This window comes from Dreissena polymorpha, chromosome 2 (genome assembly GCF_020536995.1).
Source record: "Dreissena polymorpha isolate Duluth1 chromosome 2, UMN_Dpol_1.0, whole genome shotgun sequence".
Lineage (NCBI taxonomy): Eukaryota > Metazoa > Mollusca > Bivalvia > Myida > Dreissenidae > Dreissena > Dreissena polymorpha.
Genome location: NC_068356.1, coordinates 61,362,432 through 61,368,431, shown reverse-complemented (window position 1 = coordinate 61,368,431; position 6,000 = coordinate 61,362,432). Strand labels below are relative to the sequence as shown.

The 6,000-nt window shown below is 34.8% G+C and overlaps 1 protein-coding gene across 20 annotated transcripts in view; it reads right to left on the bottom strand.

Annotated features, from left to right (window-relative positions):
* Positions 1-6,000, bottom strand: part of LOC127867266 (interferon-inducible GTPase 1-like) — a 175,945-nt gene that overhangs the window by 81,052 nt on the left and 88,893 nt on the right. For 4 of the 20 annotated variants that reach the window (XM_052408293.1, XM_052408299.1, XM_052408294.1 and 1 more), the window contains 2 exons: positions 5,048-5,094; positions 1,418-1,508 (listed from right to left, as the gene is read on the bottom strand). The exons of 12 other annotated variants lie outside the window; for them this stretch is intronic. The gene's annotated coding sequence lies outside the window, so the exon portion shown is untranslated. Of the gene's footprint in view, positions 1-1,417; positions 3,890-5,047; positions 5,095-6,000 lie in introns of those variants that run through there. 4 more of the 20 variants (XM_052408304.1, XM_052408305.1, XM_052408302.1 and 1 more) reach the window with 2 other exon arrangements.

The following is a 6,000-nucleotide window of genomic DNA, read 5'->3' as shown; positions in this document are numbered from 1 at the left end:
TTTGTATCTTAGTATCTAGGAAAACAAGGTCTTGCAACGTAAATTGAGTGTTTAAATGCACACAGTGGATTAATATAGAAAATTGACGCAGCATTTTTACGGAATGAATTGATTGATTCAGTTCCATATCTGATTTGGAACCGTTAAATGCTTTAAATGTTAATTCATACTCAAGTCTTATATATGGCTTCTTTATCAATTAAATGTTGTTGATCGTATTACCTTTATTTCCCGGTGTTATTATAGTAACTTATTTTTTAAATGTATACATCTATTTTGATGTCATCTAGTCTGTACAAGTTTATCTAACGCTATCTTATAACATTAATTAAGTGCAAAACATACATCATTTAAAGACAAAGATGTCGAGGTCCATTAGACAGACAAGAGTCAACGAAAGCCCATCTGTAACTAAAGCCAAGCAAAGGAAGAAGCAGTATTCTCCAAAATGCTAAGCGCCAGTTGAGCACGTCTTTCCATTGAAAAAGCAACAGTATCAACAAAAAAGGAATCTGACAATTTCGATTTTTCTTACAATACTTGAATAGAAGGTTTTCTGTGGATACGGACGATAAGAGGAAAGATTCGACAACTGTATTAACTAACATGGAGGAAGTAACGATGTCGAAATGGCTGAAAGAAATGGCCGAAAGGGTATGTGACTAAAGCCATACACGTTTTTATCGATGTGTTTTCAAAATGTTGTATTTAACGAGATGAAAATACATGTAACTACTTATGGGAGGCAAAGTTTTTACTACTTCTATGAATTAATGCCCCAAAACAAGTATTTTTTAAGATAAGAAGTTAGCAGTCTTGGAAGGAAATGGAGCAAAGCTTACAAAAGTACGAGTTGACAAGTGGTTTATCGAGTTAGGAAACGTCCCATCTGCTAAAGTTTTGATTGCAAATCCAATCATGATTTAAAAAGCAGATGAAATGGGTTTCGCAATGGTTGTTAAACAAAAGTAAACTTTCGGGGATTAAATGTCATTGAAAATGCGAAAAAGACATATTGTATTATTCTCAAGGAAGATAATATAGTGCCTTAAAATAAACAAATATAGATTTATTTGATGTAACAGTTTTGCATTTTGATTAAGCCGTGTTTAATTGGACATTGTCTAAAGAAACAAAGTAATGCTATTAACAGGATGCAATCGGTGGAATAAAATAACATGAAACGTAGTTAAACTAAGCATATTGAAACTGAAATAGACATTAATTAATTAATATCAATTACAGGCCTTCAACTGGTTTCCGATAGAAAAGTAGGAAAACAAGAGGAGTTTTTCGGAAGAAAAAGTAGCAAAAGTATGGAGATTATCGATAAAAATAATAGTATTAATACGAAGGATATTTACACCTTATTTATCGGTGTAAACCAATTCTTATCTTTACAGATGATCATTCTCACCATTCCGAAAGCTAATTTGTTGTAGGTATCTTAGTTGCTGTTGCATGCCAAGCTTCTGTAGTTAAAATGTGCAGCCATCTGATGCTCACAGCTTAAATGTTTTTTTATTGTATTGTATTAGTAACATTATAACAGAAACATATTTTTCAAAATGTTTTAGCATTATTGAGATAATCTCATAGCACACAGCTAACTCAATTATAACACATGACATACATTAGTTTGTACTCAAGCATTAAGGTTCACATTATCAAAAGAACTATATTCTTCAAACACAAATTAAGTTGGGTAAACTCCAGAAGCATATTCAGAGCAGCTAGCAAGTGTTAATAATATCTACATATAAAGCATTCATATTTTTTTCAATTTCATCTCTTTCCTCTTTGCACTTTTCTACAGCCTTAGTTGCTTTCTTACAGTTCAGTTTTGCTACTTTAATCATGGGCTGTGAAATGTTGAATTCTTTGAAGTCATTTGCTTTAATAGCTGCTGCAAGTATTCCATAAGCTTCATCCATTAGCTCATTATCCCTTTTCAGATCCTCTGAAAGACCCTTTTCTTTAATCTCCACGTCTTTTTCTTTTTCATTCAACTTTCTCTTCCTTTCTTGCTGCTTCTTTACAAGTTATGTCTCTCTTTCTTTAGCTTGTTTATCTAAACTTGCTTGTTTATCTCTCAATAATTTATCTTCCTTTTCAGCTTCAGTTCTCTCTGAATATTTCTTTTTTGGCTTGCCAAACACTTGTAAATGTTCTTTACTTATTGGAACATCAGTAACAACACCATACATGCTAACAATGTATCTTATCATTCTCAGCCCATTAAAGGATTCCACAGACAGACATGCTTGTTCAGGAGTCAGGATCTTTTTGTTGATCGACAAACTTCTCACTACATCTGCGTTCCCAAGGGTTATGCACAGGGTTGTTTGCACATTTTTACACAAGTTTGGATACTTCAATCCTCCTGCTTTGTTTTTGATGCTGAGAACATATCTCCAATAGTAATCTATTCTTTTTAAGTGTTCATTTTCATCGTAAGTTTCAGTTTTAGAGATCCCTTTAGCTCTTAATACTTTCCATTCATCTGTGATGGAAGAAACATCCCTATCAGGCACTGTTGGCAGGGCATTGCACAGAACAGTCAACAGCTTCTGTACATGGTCCTGGTCCCGTACCTCTGGGTGGAGACATTTGGCTCCCCTGATCAGATCGTGATTCAAATTCTTCTGTAGGTAGGCAAATTCTTCTGTAGGTAGGCAACTACAGTCTGGTAGAAAGCTCTCATGACAAATAAAAACCTTTTTTTACTTCCATGGTCAACGAAGACAAAGTTTTCCTAGTGTCACTACCAACCTTCAGTGTATGTACATCTACACAATGATCTTTGTTTTTGACATCAATGTCAAACAAAAGTCTTCCTGTACAATTTTTTACAATATGAAACATTATGAAGCATGACATGATTGATTTCCGCAGAGCTGCAGCTTCAGAGTAAAGCACATGAATGAGAGGTTCTGGATTTTGATTGATGGAAAGTTTTAAATAATGGTCCAGCATTTGTCAGAAACTGGATTTCAGCATATGTTTCATTTCCTCTCAACAGGTTACAAAGTCAGTGTTCCTTAGCCCTTGCATTGTTGATAACATTTTGCACCCATGGACAAGAGAGAGCGCATTGCAACTCTAAGCAGCCCATTGGGCTATAAAGCTTAGAGTTGAATTATTGCAACTAGATTGTAGATATGTCTTTTTTCTTTAAATTCCAAAACCTTAAGAAAATGTCACACTGTTTTTGTCTTGGCAAATCCCAGTTTAATCAAACTGAACAGTATAAGCAGCCTTGCTGAAATTGATGTACTAAAAAAGTTTTTTTTAGAAATGGTCCAATACTATCCAATATCAAATAAGACGCTTTGGTCTTACTCATACTAAAGTCATCAGTCACTTGGTCAGGAAACATAGCCCTAAAAAGAACTAGAAAAACATCATACATGCTGTATAAAAGACCACAGGATGCCACCTTGAATGCCAACAGAGTTTCTGCTTGGCGACTAGTTGATGGTACAGGGACAGGTTTCGTGAAGTGCAACTTCTGAGAATTACATTTGGATGCTTTGCTACCATTTGTGTGTAGTTTTGTCCATCAGCATGATTCAATATTTGCTGCACACCACTGTTAGAACATAATATCCTCTTGGAACATACGATGCAGAATTCAGAAAAGGGATTTGATGGATCTTGCTGACACCAATCACTAAGAATTGAACCATTATTGTCCAGCTTAACTAGCCAAGCAGAGTTGAAGTTAGTTTTGCCTCAAGGCATTGTTACTGTTAGTTAGGTTTAGGATAAAACAACAGCACGCATGAACAGTCTAAAGGAATCAGAAAAAGGTTATACCCACTAGCATTATTTAGATATGTGATATCAATACTACCATATAATGTTCATTTAAATCCTATCTAAACTATAACAAAGTCCAAAATTATATTATGCATTCCTTAAAATATAATCTTAGGACAAATAGTTCGAACATTAGTAGCATGCAGTATTTGTATCAAATAAAACCAGGATAATGTTACAAGCAAGTGACAGAAACAAATATAAAGCTGCGGCAAATGGCATAATTTTGTTTAAACATTATGTGCTGGTCATAGCTGTTTTCAATATTGGTTACTTTCAAATGTTAAACACACAAACACATAATTAATTTTAATAATCTCGGTTAAAACTTTAATGTAAAGCATCTTAATAGTGGCCACACAGTTTTTATACGCCCGTTTTGAAAAAAACGGGACGTATTATAGTTTCACCTTGGCGGGCGGCGGGCGGGCGGGCGGGCGGCGGGCTGGCGGGCGGGCGGCGGGCGGGCGGGCGGCGGAGGCGTCCACAGCAGTGTCCGCTCTCTAATTCAAATAGTTTTCATCCGATCTTCACCAAACTTGCTCAGAGTTGTATCTAGACAATATCTAGGTCAAGTTCGAGTGTCTAAATGATATCTAGGTCAAGTGCAAAGATGGGTCATACCGAGTCAAAAACTAGGTCACGAGGTCACTGAGTGCATTTCAAGCATTTAACATGGTGTCCGCTCTCTAATTGAAGTAGTTTTCATCCGATCTTCAGCAATTTTGTCAGAAGTTGTATCTACACAATATCTAGGTCAAGTTCAAATATGGGTCATGCCGTGTCCAAAACTAGGTCACGGGGTCACTTAGTGCATTTCAAACATTTAGCATGGTGTCCGAAACCCTCAAACGGGCGTATCTTGTGACAGTTTGGCACTCTTGCTTTTGTTTATTGTTACTTGTTACATTTAAAGATGAACCAGAACAATTTAAAGGCAAATATAAATGTTCCAGCTTGCACAATGACGAAAATGTTTGATTTTTCTCTGCGGAGATTTTTTACCTGATAATTTCCCCTGTTTTCCATAATGTGTGGCCATCCTAATCATATTGTTTTACTTGCTAATAATATTAAATGCTAAAATTATCCGTGTGAAAGTAACCAAATACCCTAAGCAGTGCATCATTGGGGTTCATACATTATTAAGTGTTTCTGGATGCTTAAAGATGTGTACCCATATAACAACAAGCAGTCCTATATAATAAATAACTCCAATACTGACCTTAAAAACTAGAGTTTCCAACAGATGGCTGGAGCTGCTAGCAACACCTTTCCTCAACAGAAACTTGCCAGTTTTACAGCTTTTACATTCCGAAAATACAACTAACAATAAATGTTTTTCTCTCTAGCAAAACGTAGAAATAGTAGGAGGTTTTAGTGCAAAAATAAATAAAAGTAGGAAGGAAATAAACAAAGTATGAAAAAGTGGGAAAAGTAGGAAAAAATAGGAACGGTTAAAGGCCTGCAACTATCAAATGCTATTTTGTTAATAAATGCAAATAAAGATAGCACTTCACTTCATTGTTAACTATACTTTTATCTTTTGCAAATATCAGAATTGCTTGTTATGCAGAAGTAAAGTAAATATTTTTTGTCTGGTATATTAATTTGTGATCTTAGTGAAAGAGTCTCCGTGATTTGAAGTGTTTGTTATGACAATCGTTTTACTTAATTAAACCTGTCTAAACAATAAATGACATAATTGATGTTTTATAAAGTTCTAATGTTTATACTTTATATGTTATATTTGTCTATGATCTTAGTCAATGATCCTCTGTGATTTACATTATTTGTTTGCCAATAGTTTTGAATAGTTCAAAACTAAATTATCTCACAAAAATGTTTTATTTTCATTTGTATTCCGATCACATATAATGTATTGCAGCATACATATTCTTGATGATTATGGCTTGTAACCAAAATGTCATTTCTATTTTAAGATTTACTGCATTATTGCAGTGTGACCTTTTTGTGGCGGTCTTGAGAAAACCCCTCGCACTTAGAGGTGATCCGATAATGGCTGAATCAGTGTAATATGAAACTTTCGCTGTAAACAAACAATATTTGGTGTAATTTAAAACCACTGGAATGTCGCCATAGACAAGGCATTTGCTGTATTGATAGAAACTACGGTAAACCACACTGAAATATTATGAAGAGATTATGTGTTACGTA